Source organism: Bubalus kerabau, chromosome 21 (assembly GCF_029407905.1).
Source record: "Bubalus kerabau isolate K-KA32 ecotype Philippines breed swamp buffalo chromosome 21, PCC_UOA_SB_1v2, whole genome shotgun sequence".
Taxonomy (NCBI): domain Eukaryota; kingdom Metazoa; phylum Chordata; class Mammalia; order Artiodactyla; family Bovidae; genus Bubalus; species Bubalus kerabau.
The window spans coordinates 2507608-2528418 of NC_073644.1; positions in this window are offsets into that span (position 1 = coordinate 2507608).

Consider the following 20811-nt stretch of genomic DNA (forward strand, 5'->3'; position numbering starts at 1 on the left):
CGCGAGCTGAGGGCCTTCTTTTCCTGCATGGCCTGGAGAGCAAACCCGGGTCCTCTCTCCAAACGGAAGAGGAGGCTGGACTCCCTTGAGGCCGCTCAGGGGGCCCCAAGAGCCCCGCGTCGCGACTCGAGAGGAGAGCGGAGTCCTTGGCTTCCCCTCGAGATGAGGCCTGACTCCCCGGGGGAGCCTGGAATGCAACCCCGAGATCCCTGCCTTCCCTGGAGAGGAATATTAGGTCCCGGACACACGCCTAGGTGAGGTCTCTTCGGCCCTGCAGTGACTCGAGCGCAACCCCCAGCTTTCCCTCGCAACCCGAGGGGAAGATTGGGCTTCCCAGGGCCAACCCAAGGGGAAGGCTGAGATCCCCGTCGTAACTCGAGAATGCCGCCGCAACTCGAGAAAAACCACGTGGTTCCCACCTCTTGGCAAGATGAGGCCCTTGCCCGCGACGGCGTCTCAAGGGAAGTCCCCTGTTCTGCCCTGAAGGGCGAAACGGTCCCTGACAGCCTTCATGCGGCCCCCAAGAGTCCCCCGACAAGCCGTTTCCCCCGAGGGGAACACCGAGGGTCCCGGCACCGCTTCCTCTGAGCCCCTTCTCCCCTCCTGATCGCGACAGGAGAGGCGATTCCCCTGTGTGGTCTGGAAGGGGTTCCCGGCCTTCCCGGCGCACCTCAGGATGAGGCCGGTCTCACCAGGAAATTCGAGACGAGCCACTTGGGTGGGGCCACATGCCGAACGCCCCCGATTCCCCGGTCCGCCCTGGAGAAGGACCCGAGGCCTGGACCCCTCTTCGAAGGCAACCCTGTGGGTGAAGGCACAACACGAAGGGGCACTGCCACCCACGTGCATCGTCCGCAAAGCCTCGCGGGTTCCACACACAGCTCGACGAGGGGCCTGAGACCCCCTGAGCAACTCGAGAGGCCAGCGGCGTTCCCTTCCTCAGACAAGACGAGGCCTGACTCTCCTGTCCCAACTCTGCAGGGACCCTGCGGTCAGAGTCCGAAACGGAGAGGAAGCCTGAGGTTCCTGCCTCCCCTCGAGGTGAGGCCCTCTTCCGTTGCGCCAGACCCAGCGGAGTCCCGAGGGGCCCCGCCACCTCCACAGGATCCCTCGCCTCTCAGAGGCACCCTGGGAAGTTCCCTAAGGTCCCCGGCAGAAGGCGAGGGAAACGAGGGTTTCCCGCCGCCCCCCGACAAAGCCCTCGAGAGTCCTTCTTCAACGCGTCTCGAGGCCCTAGTGCCCTCCCATGACTCGAGAGCCATGACGCGCTCCCCCTCGCCACGCGCATGGAGACCTGACTTCCCTGGTGCCGAACGAGAGGCTCCCTTAGATCCTCGTCCTGCCTCCGGAGAAAACCCCCATGGGCGCCGCAGCTCGAGGAACACCTGAGACGCCCCCTTCCTCACGAGCTGAGGTCCTTCTTTTCCTGCATGGCCTGGAGAGCAATCCCGAGTCCTCTCTCCAAACTGAAGACGAGGCTTGACTCCCTTGAGGCCACTCAGTGGGCTCCAAGAGATCCGCGTCGTGGCTCGAGAGGAGAGCGCAGTCCTTTGCTTCCCCTCGAGGCGAAGCCTGACTCCCCGGTGGAGTCTGGAGTGCGACCCCGAGATCCTTGTCTTCCCATGAGAGGACTATTAGGTCCTGGACACACGCCTAGATGAGGTCTCTTTGGCCCTGCAGTGACTCGAGCACAACCCCCAGCTTTCGCTCGCAACTCAAAGGGAAGTTTTGGCTTCCCAGGGCCAACACAAGAGGAAGCCTGAAATCCCCGTCGTAACTCGAGAATTCCGCCGCAACTCGAGAAAAACCACGTGGTTCCATCGTCTTCGCAGCATGAGCCCCTTGCCCGCCACAGCATCTCAAAAGAAGTCCCACGTACCTACTGAAGTGCAAAATAGTACTCTGCACCCATGATGGCACCCGCAAAGTTCCCCAACATACATGCCTCTCGAGGGGAACACCCATGTTCCCCACACCACATCATTTGAGCCCCTTCTCCCCTCCTGATTGCAACAGGAGTGTCGATTCTCCTGCTTTGTCTGGAAGGTGTTACCGATCTTCCCAGCGCACCTCAGAATGAGGCCGGTCTCACGAGGAAATTGGAGATGTATCCTCGTGGGTGGTGCCACATGCGGAAAGACCCCATTTCCTGGTCCGCTATTAATAAGAACCCGATGCTCGTACACTTCTTCGAATGCATCCCGTTGGATGAAGGCACAATAAGGAGGGGCCCTGCACACCCATGCATCTTTTGGAAAATTCTGCAGGTTCCACATACAGCTCGACAAGTGATCTGTTACCTCGTGAACAACTCGAGAGGCAAGCTAAGTTTCATTTCTCCACAGAATACGAGGCCTGACTCTCCTGTCCCAACTCTGCAGGAATCCTGAGATCGGAGTCTGAAATGGAGAGGAACCCTGAGGTTCCTTCCTCAACACGAGATGAGGCCCTCTTGCATTATACCACACCCAGTGGTGTCCCGAGTGGCCCCTCCCAACTCCACAGAATCCCTGACTTCTCAGAGGCACCATGTTAAGCTCCCTGAGGTCACCGGCACAAGTCGAGAAAAACCAGGGTTTCCTGCCGCAACCGGAGAAAGACCTTGAGAGTCTTTCTTCAACGCCTCTTGAGGCCCGATGCCCCTACCATGACTCGAGAGCAATGACGCGCTCCCCCTCCACACGTGCATGAAGACCTGACTTTCCTGTCACCACACAAGAGACTCCCTGAGCTCCCCATCGTATCTTGTGAGAAACCCCATCCTGGCACCGCACCTCGAGAAAATGCACAAGACGCCCCTGTCATCACGATATGAGGGCCTTCTTTTCCTGCATGGCCTGGAGAGCAATCCCGAGTCCTCTCTCCAATCTCCACAGGAGGCTTGACTCCCTTTAGGCCACACAATGGGCTCTAAGAGATACCCGTCGCGACTCAAGAGGAGAGGGGAGTCCATTCATTACCCTCTTGAAGAGGCCTGACTCCTCGGGAGGATCTGGAATGCAACTCCGAGATCCCTGTTGCCCCTTGAAAGGAACATTAGGTCCTAGACACAAGCCTAGATGAGGTCTCTTTTGCCCTGCAATAACTCGAGCCAACCCCCAGCTCTAGCTCTCAACTCGTATGGAAATTTGGACTTCCCTGGGCCAACACAAGAGGAAGCCTGAATTCCCTGCCGCAACTCGAGAAAAACCACGTGGTTCCCCCGTCATCACAAGATGGGGCCCGTGCTCACTACAGCGTCTCAAGAGAAGTCCCACGTTCCGTGTTGAAGTACGAAACGTTACTTGGCACCTTTAATGCGACCCCAAATGTTCCCCGACACACCGGTTTCATTTGAGGGGAACACCGAGGTTCCCGGCACCACTTCTTTTGAGCCCCTTCTCCCCTCCTGATAGCGACAAGAGGGTCGATTCCCCTGCTTTGACTTAAAGGGGTTCCCGACATTCACGGTGCACCTCAGGATGAAGCCGGACTCATGGGAAATTTCGAGACGTGGCCTCGTGGGGGGTGCCACATGCCGAAAGACCCCGATTTCCCAGTACACTCTTGAGAAGAACCCGATGACCAGACACCTCTTTGAAGACAACCCTGTGGATGAAGGTACAACAAAAGGGGCACTGACACCCCTGTGCATCGTCCAGAAAAACCCACAGGTTCCACATACAGCTCTACAAGAGGCCTGTCACCCCGTGAACAACTCGAGATGCAAGCGGATTTCCATTCCTCCACACAAGATGAGTCCTGACTCTCCTCTCCCATCTCTGCAGGAACATGCGATCCGAGGCAGAAATGAAGAGGAAACCTGATGTTCCTGCTTTATCTAAAGATGATGCCTTTTTCCATTTCACCAAACCCAGTGGAGTTCCGAGAGGTCACTCCCAACTCCACAGTATCCCTGATTTCACAGAGGCACCTGAGAAGCTCCCTGACGTAACATGCATGAGTCGAGGGAACCCATGGTTTCCTGCCACAACCTGAGAAAGACCTTGAGAGTCCTTCTTCAATGCGTCTTGAGGTCCAAATCCCCTATCATGACAAGAGAGCAATGACGCACTCCCCCTCGCCACGCGCATGGAGACCTGACTTCCCTGGCGCCGCACAAGATGCTCCCTGAGCTCCCAGCCTTACCACGTGGGAAACACCACACTTGTGCCTCAGCTCGAGAAAACCCACGAGATGCCCCTGTCATCGCGAGATGAGGGCCTTCTTTTTCTGCATGGCCTGGAGAGCAATACCGAGTCCTCTCTCCAAAATCCACAGGAAGCTTGGCTCCCTGTAGGCCACTCAGTGGGCTCCAAGAGATATCCGTCGCGACTCGAGAGGAGAGTGGAGTCATTTGCTTCCCCTCGAGATGAGGCCTGACTCCCCGGGTGAGTCTGGAATGCAACCCCGAGATCCCTGTCGCCCCTGGAGAGGAACATTAGATCCTGGACACAAGCCAAGATGAGGTCTCTTTTTCCCTACAGTGACTCGTGCGCAATCCCCAGCTCTCCCTCGCAACTCGAATTGAAGATTGGACTTCCCTGGGACAACACAAGAGGAAGCCTGAAATCCCCGTCGTAACTCGAGAATCCCGCCGTAACTCGAGAAAAACCAAGTGGTTGCCCCACCATCGCAATATGAGTCACTTTCCCGCTACAGCGTCTCAAGAGTAGTCCCACGTTCCATCTTGAAGTGCGAAACAGTACTTGGCACCCTTGATGCGACCCCAAAAGTTCCCCAACATACTGGTCTCACTTGAGGGGAACACCGAAGTTCCCGGCACCATTTCTTTTGAACGCCTTCTCCCCTCCAGATCACGACAGGAGGGTCGATTCCCCTGCTTTGTCTGCAAGGGTTTCCCGACCTTAACGGCACACCTCAGGATGATGCCGGTCTCATGAGGAAGTTCGAGACGTAGCCTCGTGGGTGGTGCCACATGCCGAAAGACTCCGATTGCCCTGCCCGCTGTTGATAAGAACCCGATGCCTGGACACCCCTTAGAAGGCAACCCTGTGGATGAAGGCACAACACGAAGGGGCACAGACACACCCGTGCACCGTCCGGAAAAACCTACATGTTCCACACACAGCTCGACACGTGGTCTGTCACCCCGTGCACAACTCGAGAGGCAAGCTGAGTTCCATTCTCCACACAGGACGAGGCCTGACTCTCCTGTCCCAAATCTGCTGGGACCCTTCAATCCGAATCAGAAATGGAGAGGAACCCTGAGGTTCCTGCCTCAACTCAAGATGAGGCCCTCTTCCATAGCACCAAAACCACTGGAGTCCCGAGAGGTCCCTCCAACCCACAGTGTCCCTGACTTCTCAGAGGCACCCTGACAAGCTCCCTGAGATCTCCGGCACAAGTTGATGGAACCCAGGGTTTCCTGCCGCAACCCGAGAAAGACTGGATAGTCCTTCTTTGATGCATCTTGAGGCCCGATTCCCCTACCATGTCTCAAGAGCAATGAAGCGCTCCCAGTACCCATGCGCATGGAGACTTAACTTCCCTGGCACCTCACGAGAGGCTCCCTGAGGTCCCCGTTGTACCTCGTGAGAAACCCCACACTGGCGCCGCGGCTCGAGAAAACCCACGAGACGCCCCTGTTATAGTGAGATGAGGGCCTTCTTTTCCTGCATGGCCTAGAGAGCAATCCCGAGTCCTCTCTCCAAACTCCACAGGAGGCTTAACTCCATTTAGGCCACGCTTGGGCTCCAAGGGATACCCGTCGCGACTCGAGAGGAGAGCGGAGTCCATTCATTCCCTTCGAGACGAGGCCTGACTCCCCGGGTGAGTCCGGAATGCAACCCCGAGATCCCTGTCGCCCCTGGAGAGAAAAACTCGGTCCTGGACACAAACCTAGATGAGCTCTATTTTGCCCTGCAGTGACTCAAGAGAAATCTCCAGCTCTCACTTGCAACTCGAATGGAAGATTGGACTTCCCTGGGCCAACACAAGAGGAAACCTGTATTCCCCCTCGTAACTCAAGAATCCTGCCGCAACTCGAGAAAAAACACGTGGGTCCCCCGTCAGCGCTAGATGAGGCCCTTGCCCACTACTGCGTCTCAAGAGAAGTCCCAGGTTCCATCTTGAAGTGCGAAACGGTACTTGGCACCCTTGATGCAACCCGAAAAGTTACCCGACTTACCAGTTTCACTCAAGGGGAGCACCGAGGTTCCCGGCACTACTTCATCTGAGCCCTTTCTCTTCTCCTGATCCCGAAAGGAGGGTCGATTCCCCTGCTTTGTCTGGAAAGGGTTCCCAGACTTTCCTGCGCACCTCAGGATGAGGCCGATCTCACGAGGAAATTCGAGACGTAGCCTAGTGGGTGGTGCAACATGCTGAAAGACCCCGATTTCCCGGTCCGCACTTGAGGAGAACCCGATGCCCGGACACCTCTTCGAAGGCAACCCTGTGGATGAAGGCACAACAGGAAGGAGCACTGACGCCCCCGTGCATCTCCGAAAAACCCGCAGGTTCCACACACATCACGAAAAGTGGTGTCATCCTTGAACAACTTGAGATGTAAGCGGAGTTCCATTCCTCCGCAGAACACGAGACCTGACTCCTGAGCAAACTCAGCAGGGACCCTGCTATCTGAGTCAGATCCGGCTCCAGGAAGTCAGGAGCAGAACCCTGAGGTTCCTGCCTCAACTCGAGATGAGGCCCTCTTCCATTGCACCAAACCCAGAGGAGTCCCGAGAGGCCTCTCCCAAATCCACAGTATCCCTGACTTCTCAGAGGCACCTGAGAAGCTCCCTGAGGTCACCGGCACAAGTCAAGGGAACCCAGGGTTTCCTGCCGCAACCCTAGAAAGACATCGAGAGTCCTTTTTCAACCCGTCATGAGGCCCGATTCCCCTACCCTGACTGGAGAGCAATGACGCGCTCCCCCTTGCCCCGCCCATGGAGACCTGACTTTCCTGGCGCCACGCGAGAGGCTACCTGAACTCCCCGTCATACCTCGTGAGAAATCCCACACTGGCTCCCCAGCTCGAGAAAACCCACGATACGCCTCCGTCATCGCGAGATGAAGGCCTTCTTTTCCTGCATGGCCTGGAGAGCAATCCTGAGTCCTCTCTCCAAACTCCACAGGGGGCTTGACTCCCTTTAGGCCACTCAGTGGGCTCCAAGAGAAACCTGTGGTGACTCAAGAGGAGAGCAGGGTCCTTTGCTTCCCCTCGAGTCGAGCTCTGACTCCCAGGATGCGTCTGGAATGCAACCCCGAGATCGCTGTCGGACCTGGAGAGGAATATTAGGTCCTGGACACAAGCCTAGATGAGGTCTCTTTTGCCCTGCAGTGACTCAAGAGCAAACCCCAGCTCTCCCTCGAAACTCGAATGGAAGATTGGACTTCCCTGGGCCAACACAAGAGGAAGCCTGAATTCCCCGTCGTAACTCGAGAATCCCGCCGCACCTTGAGAAAAACCACGTGATTCCCCCGTCATCCCAAGATGAGGCCCTTGCCCTCTACAGCATGTCAAGTGAAGCCCCAAGTCCGTATTGAAGTGCAAAACGGTACTTGGCACCCTTGAAGCGACCCCAAAAGTTTCCCGACACACCGGTCCCACTCGAGGGGAACACCGAGGTTCCCGGCACGACTTCAACTGAGACCTTTCACTCCTCCTGGTCGCGACAAGATGGTCGATTCCCCTGCTTTGTCTGGAAGGGGTTCCCGATCTTCATGGCGCACCTCAGGATGACACCAGTCTAACGAAGAAATTCGAGACGTAGCCTCATGGATGGTGCCACGTTCTGAAAGACCCCGATTTCCTGCTCCGCTTTTGATAAGAACCCGATATCCGGACACCTCTTTGAAGGCAACCCTGTGGATGAAGGCACAACACGAAGGGGCACTGACCCCCTCATGCATCTTACGGAAAAAACCGAAGGTTCCACTCACAGCTCGACAAATGGTCTGTTATCCTGTGAACAACTAGAGAGGCAAGCGGAGTTCAATTCCTCCACACAAGACGAGGCCTGACTCTCCTGTCCCAACTCTTCAGGGACCCTGTGGTCGGAGTTTGAAATGGAGATGAACCCTTAGGTTCCTGCCTCAACTCGAGATGAGAAACTTTGCCATTGCACCAAACCCAGTGGAGTTCCGAGAGCCCCCTCCCAAGTCCACAGTATGCCTGACTTCTCAGAGGCACCCTGAGAAGCTCCCTGAGGTCACCGGTTCAAGTCGAGGGAACCCAGGGTTTCCTGCCGCAACCTGAGAAAGACCTCGAGACTCCTTCTTCAACACGTCTTGAGTCCCGATTTCCCTACCATGACTCGAGAGCATTTATGGGCTCCCCCTCATCACACGCATAGAGACCTGACTTTCCTGGCACCACACGAAAGGCTCCCTGAGCTCCCCGTCGTACCTCGTGAGAAAACTCATACTTGCGCCCCAACTCGAGAAAACCCAGAAGACGCCCCCGTCATTGCGAGCTGAGGGCCTTCTCTTCCTGTATGGCCTGGAGAGCAATCCCGAGTCCTCTCTCCAACTCCACAGGAGGCTTGACTCCCTGGAGGCCACTCAGTGGGCTCCAAGAGATACCTATCGCGACCCAGGAGGATATCAGAATCCTTTGCTTCCCCTCGAGCCGAGGCCTGACTCACTGGGTGAGTTTGGAATGGGTCCCCGTGATCCCTATCGCCACTGGAGAGGAACATTAGGTCCTGGACACAAGCCTAGATGAGGTCTATTTTGACCTGCCGTGACTCGAGAGCAATTCCCACCCAGCTCTCCCTGGCAACTCGAATGGAAGAATGGACTTCGCTGGGCCAACACAAGAGGAAGCCTGAATTCCCCGTCGTAAGTCAACAATCCCATCACAACTCGAAAAAAACCACGTGGTTTCCCCTTCATGACAAGATGAGGCCCTTGCCCGCCACAGCGTCTCAAGAGAAGTCCCACGTTTCGTCTTGAAGTTTGAAACAGTATTTGGCAAGCTTCATGTGACCCCAAAAGTTCCCTGACATACTGGTCTCACTCGAGGGGAACACCGAGGTTCCCGGCACCACTTCATCTGAGCCCCTTCTCCCCTCCTGATCGCGACAGGAGGGTCGATTAACCTGCTTTGTCTGGAAGGCTTTCCCCACCTTCCAGGGGCACCTCAGCATGAGGCCCGTCTCACGAGGAAATTCGAGACGTAGCCTCGTGTGTGGTGCCGCATTCCAAAAGACCCCGATTTCCCGGTCCGCTCTTGATAAGAACCTGATGCCCGCACACCACTTCGAAGGCAACCCTGTGGATGAAAGCACATCACGTAGGGACACTGACACCCCCATGCATTGTCTGGAAAAAACCGCAGGTTCCACACACAGCTCGCCAAGTGGCCTGTCACTCCTTGAACAACTCGAGAGGCAAGCGGAGTTCCATTCCTCCACACAAGACGAGGCCTGACTCTCCTGTCCCAACTCTGCAGGCACCCTGTGATCTGAGTCAGAAATGGAGAGGAACCCTGAGGTTCCTTCCTGATCTCGAGATTAGGCCGTCTTCCATAGCAGCAAACCCAGTGGAGTCCCGAGAGGCCTCTCCCAGCTCCATAGTATCCCTGACTTCTCAGAGGCACCCTGAGAAGCTACCTGAGGTCACAGGCACAAGTCGAGGGAACACAGGGTTTCCTGCTGCAACCCGAGAAAGACCTCGAGCGTCCTTTTTCATTGTGTTGAGCCCTGATTCCACTACCATGACTCGAGAGCAATGACGTGCGCCCCCTCTCCACTCGTATGGAGACTTGACTTCCCTGACACCACACGAGAGGCTCCCTGAGCTCCCGGTCGTACCTTGTGAGAAACCCCACACTGGCACCGCAGCTCCAGAAAAACCACGAGACTCCCCCGACATCGCGAGATGAGGGCCTTCTTTTCCTGCATGGCCTGGAGAGCAATCCCGCATGCTCTCTCCAAACTCCACAAGAGAGGAGCCAAGATTGCTGAGGAGTAGGACGGGGAGAACTCTTTCCCCCCCAAACAATTTCATCAAAAGAGCATTTAAACGTCGAGTAAATTCCACAATACAACTTATGAATGCTGCCAGAGGACATCAGGCACCCAGAAAAGCAACCCAACTCTTGGAAAGTAGGTAGGAAAAAGTATAAAAGACAAAAAAAGAGACAAAAGAGGGAGGGAGGGATTTCTGTCCCGGGAAGATAGTCTTAAAAAGAGAAAAGTTTCCAAACACCAGGAAAGCTTTTCACTGCCAAATCTTTGCCAAGCTTTGGAAGCACAAAGGGCAACATAAGGGGGATAAAAATAAATAAACAATTAAAACTAGCAGATTGCAAGCCCTACGGTAACTCCCCCAGCCGCGAAGCAGTGCAGACGCCTGCTCACACCATTAGCAAGCAGGGGCTGGGCAGGGAGGTGCGGCGTGGGCTGCATCGCTTAGAGTAAGAATCTGGCCTGAATACCCTGAGCGCTATCTGAACGAAATAACTTGGGCTAGCAAACCAGACTCTGCGATATCTACCACGCAAAAAGCCAGCCCTAACCTAAGACACCGCCAGGCCTGCACACGGAACAAAGGACTGAACAGAGATAGCCGGCTGCAGACCTTCCCCCTCCAGTGACAGGCAGCCAGAGCCGGAAGGGGGCAATCGCAGCCCCAGAGAGACATTATCTATAAAACTGTAAGCAGGCTTCTTTGCTAACTAAAACTTCTTGGGGATCTGGACGGTCAACATCTGCCTGAGAAGGTGCGCCTGTTTTACACCCAGATAACCGAGTGGCGGGGAGGCGATAAGTCACAACATTGGCGCTCGCCAAACACCTCATCACCTGAGCTGCTCGGACCTGGGAAGAGCACAAAACGCAGGCCCAACCGAGTCTGTGCCTCTGAGGACTACCCGAGTGCCTGAACCTGAGCGGCTTGGACCTGGGAGGTGCATGCAGCCCAGGGCCAGCCTCGGATTGTTCCCGGTGGAACAACCTAGAGCCCGAGCAGTGTGGGCAGGGAGGCTACACGCGCCGTGAGCGGGGGCAGACCCAGTGTGGCTGAGGCACTGCGAGCGCACGCCAGTGTTATTTGTTTGCAGCATCCCTCCCTCCCTCCCCACAGCGCAATTGAACAAGTGAGCCTAAAAAAAAAAAAGTGTCCTCCACCGTCCCCTTTGTGTCAGGGCGTAAACCAGACACTGAAGAGACCAGCAAACAAAAGAAGCTATAACAGAGGGAATCGCCTTGGAAGCTACAGGCAATAGATTAAAACCCTGTGGTTACTAGGACTACATAGGAAGGTGCCTATAGATCTTGAGAAATATAAGTCGGACCAAGGAACTAGCCAAAAATGAACCGAACCCACGATACTCACAACAAAACCAGAGAAAGTCCTAGATATATTTTTATGATCATTCATTCTTTTTTTTAATTTTTTTTAATTTTAAGTCCTCTATTGTTCCTTTAATTTTCACTTTTATAACCTATTACTTTGCAAAAAAAAGACCCTATTTTTTTCTTCTTCAGCAAACTTCATATATATATATATATATATATATATATAAAATAATTTTTTGACCTTGTTTTATTGTTTTGTTTTTTTTTCTTCTTTTCTTTATCATTGTATTTTTGAAATTCCAAAACCTACTCTAGATTTTTAATCTATGCTTTTTGGTATTTGATATCAATTTTGTACCTGTAGTTTCTTTATAATTTTTGCGACACTGCTTGTTTTTGTTTGTTTGTTTTCTCTTTAGTTTTCTTCTTCCGTTTTTTTAACATTGTATTTTTGAAATTCCAAACTCTACTCTAGATTTTTAATTTTTGCTTTTTGGTATTAGTTATCAAATTTGTACCTGTATTTTCTTGATAATTTTTGCGACCTTGTTTGTTTTTCTTTGTTCGTTTTTTCTCTCTTTCTTTTCCTTCTTCTTTTCTTTAACATCGTATTTTTGAAAGTCCAAACTCTACTCTAGATTTTTAATTTTTGCTTTTATGTATTTGTTACAAATTTTGTACCTTTAAGAACCCAATGTTCAGTACCCATTTTTCACTAGGGAGCGAGATTACTGGCTTGACTGCTCTCTCTCCCTTTGGACTCTCCTTTTTCTCCACCAGGTCGCCTGTGTCTCCTCCCTAACCCCTCTCTACTCTACCCAACTCTGTGAATTTCTGTGTATTCCAGACGGTGGAGAACACTTAGGGAACTGATTACTGGCTGGATCTGTCTCCCTCCTTTTCATTCCCCCCTTTTATCCTTCTGGCCACCTCTGTCTCCTTCCTCCTTCTTCTCGTCTCTGTATAACTCTGTGAACATCTCTGAGCGGTCCAGTTGTGGAGTGCACATAAGGAAGTGACTACTGGCCAGCCCACTCTCTCCACTATTGATTCCACCTGATCTCATTTGGGTCACCTCTAACTCCCTCCTCCCTCTTCTCTTCTCCATGTAACGCTGTGAACCTTTCTGAGTGACCCTCACAGTAGAGAAACTTTTCTTCTTTAACGTAGATGTTTTATCAATGGTGCTGTATAGAAGGAGAAGTTTTGAAACTACTGTAAAAGTAAGACAGAAAACTGGAAGCAGGAGGCTTAAGTCCAAACCCTGCCTCCAGGGAACTCCTGACTCCAAGGAACATTAATTGACAGGAGCTCATCAAATGCCTCCATACCGACACTGAAATCAAGCACCACACAAGGGCCAACAAGTTCCAGGGCAAGACATACCAAGCAAATTCTCCAGCAAGAAAGGAACGCAGCCCTGAGCTTCAAGATACAGGCTGCCCAAAGTCATCCCAAAACCACAGACATCTCATAACTCATTACTGGACACTTCATTGCACTCCAGAGAGAAGAAATACAGCTCCACCCACCAGAACACGGACACAAGCTTCCCTAACCAGGAAACCTTGACAAGACACCTGTACAAACCCACACACAGCGAGGAAATGCCACAGTAAAGAACTCCACAAACTGCCAGAATACAGAAAGGACACCCCAAACTCAGCAATTTAAACAAGATGAGACAGAGGAATACCCAGCAGATAAAGGAACAGGATAAATGCCCACCAAACCAAACAAAAGAGGAAGAGATAGGGAATCTACCTGATAAAGAATTCCGAATAAGGAGAGTGAAATGGATCTAAAATCTTGAAATTAAAATGGAATCACAGATAAATAGCCTGGAGACAAGGATTGAGAAGATGCAAGAAAGGTTTAACAAGGACCTAGAAGAAATAAAAAAAGAGTCAATATATAATGAATAATGCAATAAATGAAATTAAAAACACTCTGGAGGCAACAAATAGTAGAATAACAGAGGCAGAAGATAGGATTAGTGAATTCGAAGATAGAATGGTAGAAATAAATGAATCAGAGAGGATAAATGAAAAACGAATTAAAAGAAATAAGCACAATCTCAGAGACCTCCAGGACAATATTAAACGCTACAACATTCGAATCATAGGGGTCCCAGAAGAAGAAGACAAAAAGAAAGACCGTGAGAAAATACTTGAGGAGATAATAGTTGAAAACTTCCCTAAAATGGGGAAGGAAATACTCACTCAAGTCCAAGAAACCCAGAGAGTCCCAAACAGGATAAAGCCAAGGCGAAACCCCCCAAGACACATATTAATCACATTAACAAAAATCAAACACAAAGAACAAATATGAAAAGCAGCAAGGGAAAAACAACAAATAACACACAAGGGAATTGCCATAAGGATAACAGCTGATCTTTCAATAGAAACTCTTCAAGCAAGGAGGGAATGGCAAGACATACTTAAAATGATGAAAGAAAATAACCTACAGCCCAGATTATTGTACCCAGCAAGGATCTCATTCAAGTATGAATGAGAAATCAAAAGCTTTTCAGACAAGCAAAAGCTGAGAGAATTCTGCACCACCAAACCAGCTCTCCAACAAATACTAAACAGGAAACACAAAAACGGTGTATAAATTCGAACCCCAAACAATAAAGTAAATGGCAATGGGATCATACTTATCAGTAATTACCTTAAACGTAAATGGGTTGAATGCTCCAACCAAAAGACAAAGACTGGCTGAATGGATACAAAAACAAGACCCCTACATATGTTGTCTACAAGAGACCCACCTCAAAACAGGGGATACATACAGACTGAAAGTGAAGGGCTGGAAAAAGATTTTCCATGCAAATAGGGACCAAAAGAAAGCAGGAGTAGCGATACTCATATCAGATAAAATAGACTTTAAAACAAAGGCTGTGAAAAGAGACAAAGAAGGTCACTACATAATGATCAAAGGATCAATCCAAGAAGAAGATATAACAATTATAAATATATATGCACCCAACGCAGGAGCACCACAGTATGTAAGACAAATGCTAACAAGTATGAAAGGAGAAATTAACACTAACACAATAATAGTTGGAGATTTTAATACCCCACTCACACCTATGGATAGATCAACTAAACAGAAATTTAACAAGGAAACACAAACTTTAAATGATACAATAGACCAGTTAGACCTAATTGATATCTATAGGACATTTCATCCCAAAACAATGAATTTCAACTTTTTCTAAAGTGCACATGGAACCTTCTCCAGGATAGATCACATCCTGGGCCATAAAGCTAGCCTTGGTAAATTCAAAAAAATAGAAATCATTCCAAGCATCTTTTCTGACCACAATGCAGTAAGATTAGATCTCAATTACAGGAGAAAAACTATTAAAAATTCCAACATATGGAGGCTGAACAACACGCTGCTGAATAACCAACAAATCACAGAAGAAATCAAAAAAAGAAATCAAAATTTGCATAGAAACGGATGAAAATGAAAACACAACAACCCAAAACTTGTGGGACACGGTAAAAGCAGTCCTAAGGGGAAAGTTCATAGCAATACAGGCACACCTCAAGAAACAAGAAAAAGGTCAAATAAATAAACTAACTCTACACCTAAAGCAACTAGAAAAGGAAGAAATGAAGAACCCCAGGGTTAGTAGAAGGAAAGAAATCTTAAAAATTAGAGCAGAAATAAATGCAAAAGAAACAAAAGAGACCATAGCAAAAATCAACAAAACCAAAAGCTGGTTCTTTGAAACGATAAATAAAATTGACAAACCATTAGCCAGACTCATCAAGAAACAAAGGGAGAAAAATCAAATCAATAAAATTAGAAATGAAAATGGAGAGATCACAACAGAAAACACAGAAATACAAAGGATCATAAGAGACTACTATCAACAATTATATGCCAATAAAATGGACAACGTGGAAGAAATGGACAAATTCTTAGAAAAGTACAACTTTCCAAAACTGGACCAGGGAAGAACTAGAAAATCTTAACAGACCCATCACAAGCACGGAAATGGAAACTGTAACCAAAAATCTTCCAGCCAACAAAAGCCCAGGTCCAGACGGCTTCACAGCTGAATTCTACAAAAAATTTAGAGAAGAGCTAACACCTATCCTGCTCAAACTCTTCAAGAAAATTGCAGAGGAAGGTAAAGTTCCAAACTCATTCTATGAGGCCACCATCAGCCTAATACCAAAACCTGACAAAGATCCCACAAAAAAAGAAAACTACAGGCCAATATCACTGATGACATAGATGCAAAAATCCTTAACAAAATTCTAGCAATCAGAATCCAACAACATATTAAAAAGATCATACACCATGACCAAGTGGGCTTTATCCCAGGGATGCAAGGATTCTTCAATATCCACAAATCAATCAATGTAATACACCACCTTAACAAATTGAAAAATAAAAACCATATGATTTTCTCAATAGATGCAGAGAAAGCCTTTGACAAAATTCAACATCCATTTATGATAAAAACTCTCCAGAAAGCAGGAATAGAAGGAACATACCTCAACATAATAAAAGCTATATATGACAAACCCACAGCAAACATTATCCTCAATGGTGAAAAATTGGAAGCATTTCCTCTAAAGTCAGGAACAAGACAAGGGTGCCCACTTTCACCATTACTATTCAACATAGCTTTGGAAGTTTTGGCCACAGCAATCAGAGCAGAAAAAGAAACAAAAGGAATCCAAATTGGCAAAGAAGAAGTAAAACTCTCACTGTTTGCAGATGACATGATCCTCTACATAGAAAACCCTAAAGACTCCACCAGAAAATTACTAGAAGTAGCCAATGACTATAGTAAAGTTGCAGGATATAAAATCAACACACAGAAATCCCTTGAATTCCTATACACTAATAATGAGAAAACAGAAAGAGAAATTAAGGAAACAATTTCATTCACCATTGCAACGGAAAGAATAAAATACTTAGGAATATACCTACCTAAAGAAACTAAAGACCTATATATAGAAAACTATAAAACACTGGTGAAAGAAATCAAAGAGGACACTAATAGGTGGAGAAATATACCATGTTCATGGATTGGAAGAATCAATATAGTGAAAATGAGTATACGACTCAAGGCAATTTATAGATTCAATGCAATCCCTATCAAGCTACCAACAGTATTCTTCACAGAGCTAGAACAAATAATTTCACAATTTGTATGGAAATACAAAAAACCTCGAATAGCCAAAGCGATCTTGAGAAAGAAGAATGGAACTGGAGGAATCAACCTACCTGATTTCAGGCTCCACTACAAAGCCACAGTTATCAAGACAGTATGGTACTGGCACAAAGACAGAAATATAGATTAGTGGAACAAAATAGAAAGCCCAGAGATAAATCCACACACATATGGACACCTTATCTTTGACAAAGGAGGCAAAAATATACAATGGATTAAAGACAATCTCTTTAACAAGTGGTGCTGGGAAATCTGGTCAACCACTTGTAAAAGAATGAAACTAGAACACTTTCTAACACAATACACAAAAATAAACTCAAAATGGATTAAAGATCTAAACGTAAGACCAGAAACTATAAAACTCCTAGAGGAGAACATAGGCAAAACACTCTCTGAAATACATCACAGCAGGATCCTCTATGACCCACCTCCCAGAATATTGGAAATAAAAACAAAAATAAACAAATGGGACCTAATTAACCTTAAAAGCTTCTGCACATCAAAGCAAACTATTAGCAAGGTGAAAAGACAGCCTTCGGAATGGGAGAAAATAATAGGAAATGAAGCAACTGACAAACAACTAATCTCAAAAATATACAAGCAACACCTACAGCTCAACTCCAGAAAAATAAATGACCCAATCAAAAAATGGGCCAAAGAACTAAATAGACGTTTCTCCAAAGAAGACATACAGATGGCTAACAAACACATGAAAAGATGCTCAAAATCACTCATTATCATAGAAATGCAAATCAAAACCACTATGAGGTACCATTTCACGCCAGTCAGAATGGCTGCAATCCAAAAGTCTACAAATAATAAATGCTGGAGAGGGTGTGGAGAAAAGGGAACCCTCTTACACTGTTGTGGGAATGCAAACTAATACAGCCACTATGGAGAACAGTGTGGAGATTCCTTAAACAACTGGAAATAGAACTGCCTTATGATCCAGCAATCCCACTGCTGGGCATACACACTGAGGAAACCAGAAGGGAAAGAGACACGTGTACCCCAATGTTCATCGCAGCACTGTTTCTAATAGCCAGGACATGGAAGCAACCTAGATGTCCATCAGCAGATGAATGGATAAGAAAGCTGTGGTACATATACACAATGGAGTATTACTCCGCCATTAAAAAGAATAGAATGAATCAGTTCTAATGAGGTGGATGAAACTGGAGCCTAGTATACAGAGTGAAGTAAGCCAGAAAGAAAAACACCAATACAGTATACTAACGCATATATATGGAACTTTGAAAGACGGTAACAATAACCCTGAGTACGAGACAGCAAAAGAGACACTGATGTATAGAAGAGTCTTATGGACTCTGTGGGAGAGGGAGAAGGTGGGAAGATGTGGGAGAATTGCATTGAAACATGTAAAATATCATGTATGAAAAGAGTTGCCAGTCCAGGTTTGATGCATGACACTGGATGCTTGGGGCTAGTGCACTGGGACGACCCAGAGGGATGCTATGGGGGGGAGGAGGGAGGAGGTTTCAGGATGGGGAGCACATGTATACCTGAGGCGGATTCATTTTGATATTTGGAAAAACTAATACAATTATGTAAAGTTTAAAAATAAAATAAAATTAAAAAAAAAATCCACAGGAGGCTTGACTCCCTTTAGGCCACTCAGTGGTCTCCAAGAAATACCCGTCGGGACTCGAGAGCAGAGCAGAGTCCTTTCCTTCCTCTCGAGATGAGGCCTGACTCCTCGGGTGCATCTAAAATGCAACCCCGAGATCTCTGTCGCCCCTGGAGAGGAACATTAGGTCCTGGACACAAGCTTAGATGAGGTCTCTTTTGCCCTGAAGTGACTCGAGAGCAATCCCTAGCTCTCTCTCACAACTCCAATGGAAGATTGGACTTCCCTGGGCCAACACAAGAGGAAGCCTGAATTCCCAATCATAACTCGAGAATCCCGCCGAAACTCGAGAAAAACCACATGGTTATCCCGTCATCGCAAGATGAGGCCCTTGCCCGCTACAGCGTCTAAAGAGAAGTCCCAGGTTTCTTCTTGAAGTGTTTTCACACTTCAAGTGTGAAAACTTGGCACCCTTGATGCGATTCCAAAAGTTCCCCGACACCCTGGTCTCTCTCGAGGGGAACACCGAGGTTCCCGGTACGACTTCATCTGAGCCACTTCTCCCCTCCTGATTGCGACTGGAGGGTCGACTCCTGAGCTTTGTCTGGAAGGGGTTCCCAACCTTCCCGGCGCACCTCAGGATGAGGCCGGTCTAACGAGAATATTTGAGAGGTAGCTTCATGGGTGGTAACACATGCCGAAAGACCCCGATTCCCCGGTCCGCTCTTGATAAGAACCCGATGCCCAGACACCTCTTCAAAGACAACCCTGAGGAAGAAGGCACAACACGAATGGGCACTGACACCCTCGTGCATCGTCCGGAAAAACCCGCAGATTCCAAACACAGTTCGACAAGTTGCCTGTCACCCCGTGAATAACTCGAGAGGCAAGCGGAGGTCCATTCTTCCTTACAAGACGAGGCCTGACTCTCCTGTCCCAACTCTGCAGGGACCCTGCGATCAGAGTCAGAAATGGAGACGAACCCTGAGGTTCCTGCCTCCACTCGAGATGAGGCCCTCTTCTATTGCACCAAACCCAGTGGAGTCCCGAGAGGGCCCTCCCAACTCCAGGGTATCCTTGACTTCTCAGAGGCACACTGAGAAGCTCCCTGAGGCCACTGGCACTAGTTGAGGGAACCCAGGGTTTACTGCCGTGACCCAAGAAACACCTTGAAAGTCCTTCTTTAACGGTTCTTGAGGCCGGATACACCTACCATGACTCTAGAGCAATGACGCGTTCCCCCTCGCAATGCGCATGGAGACCTGACTTCCCAAGCGCCACATGAGAGGCTCCCTGAGCTCCCCGTACTACCTCATGAGAAACCCCACACTGGCGCTGCAACTCGAGAAAACCCACGAGACGCCCCCTTCATCGCGAGATGATGGCCTTCTTTTCCTGCATCGCCTGGAGAGCAATCCCGAGTCCTCTCTCCAAACTCCACAGGAGGCTTGACTCCCTTTAGGCCACTCAGTGGGCTCCAAGAGATACCCGTCGCAACTCGAGAGGAGAGCGGAGTCCTTCGCTTCCCCTCGAGACAAGGACTGACTCCCCGCGTGCATCAGGAAAGCAACCCCGAGATCCCTGTCCCCCCTGGAGACGAACATGATGTCCTGGACACAAGCCTAGATAAGGTCTCTTTTGCCCTGCAGTAACTCAAGCGCAATCCCTAGCTCTCCCTCGCAACTTGAATGGAAGACTGGACTTCCCTGGGCCAACACAAGAGGAAGCCTGAATTTCCCGTCGTAACTCGAGAATTCCGCCGCAACTCTTAAAAACCACGTGGTTCCCCATTAATCGCAATATGAGGCCTTTGCCCACTACAGAGTCTCAAGAGAAGTCCCATGTTTCGTCATAAAGTTCGAAATGCTACTTGGCACCCTTGATGCGACCCCAAAAGTTCCCCAATATACCGGTCTCACCGAAGGTCCTGGCACCACTTCATTTGAGCCCCTTCTCCCCTCCTGATCACGGCAGGAAGGTCTATTCCCCTGCTTTGTCTAGAAGGGGTTCCCGACCTTCATGGTGCACCTCAGGATGAGGCCAGTCTCACGAAGAAATTCGAGACGTAGCCTCGTGTTGGTGCCACATGCCGAAAGACCACGATTTCTCGGTCTTGCTCTTGATAAGAACCCGATGCCCGGACACCTCTTCGAAGGCAACCCTGTGGATGAAGGCACTACACGAGGGGGCACTGGCAACCCTGTTCATCGTCCGGAAAATCCCACAGGATCCACATACAGCTCCACAACTGGCCTGTCACCCCTTAAACAACGAGAGAGGCAAGCGGAGTTCCCTTCCTCAGACAAGACGAGGCCTGAGTATCCAATCCCAACTCTGCAGGCACGCTTCGATCTGAGTCAGAAATGGAGAGGAAACCTGAGGTTCCTGCCTCAGCCCGAGATGAGGCCCTCTTCCATTAAAACAAACCCAGTGGAGTCCCGAGAGGCCACTCCCATCTCCACAGTATCCCTGACTTCTCATAGGCATTCTGAGAAGCTCCTTGAGGCCACCGGCAAACCTCGAGGGAAATAAGGGTTTCCTGCCACAACCGAAGAAAGACCTCGAGAGTCCTTCTTCAATGCGTCTTGAGGTCAGATTCCCCTACCATGGCTCGAGAGCAATAACGCGCTCCCCCTCGCCACGCACATGGAGACCTGACTTCCCTGGCGCCACATGAGAGGCTCCCTGAGCTCCCTGTCGTGCCTCGTGTGAAACCCCACACTGGCGCCGCAGCTCGAGAAAACCCACAAGACCCCTTCGTCATCGCGAGATGA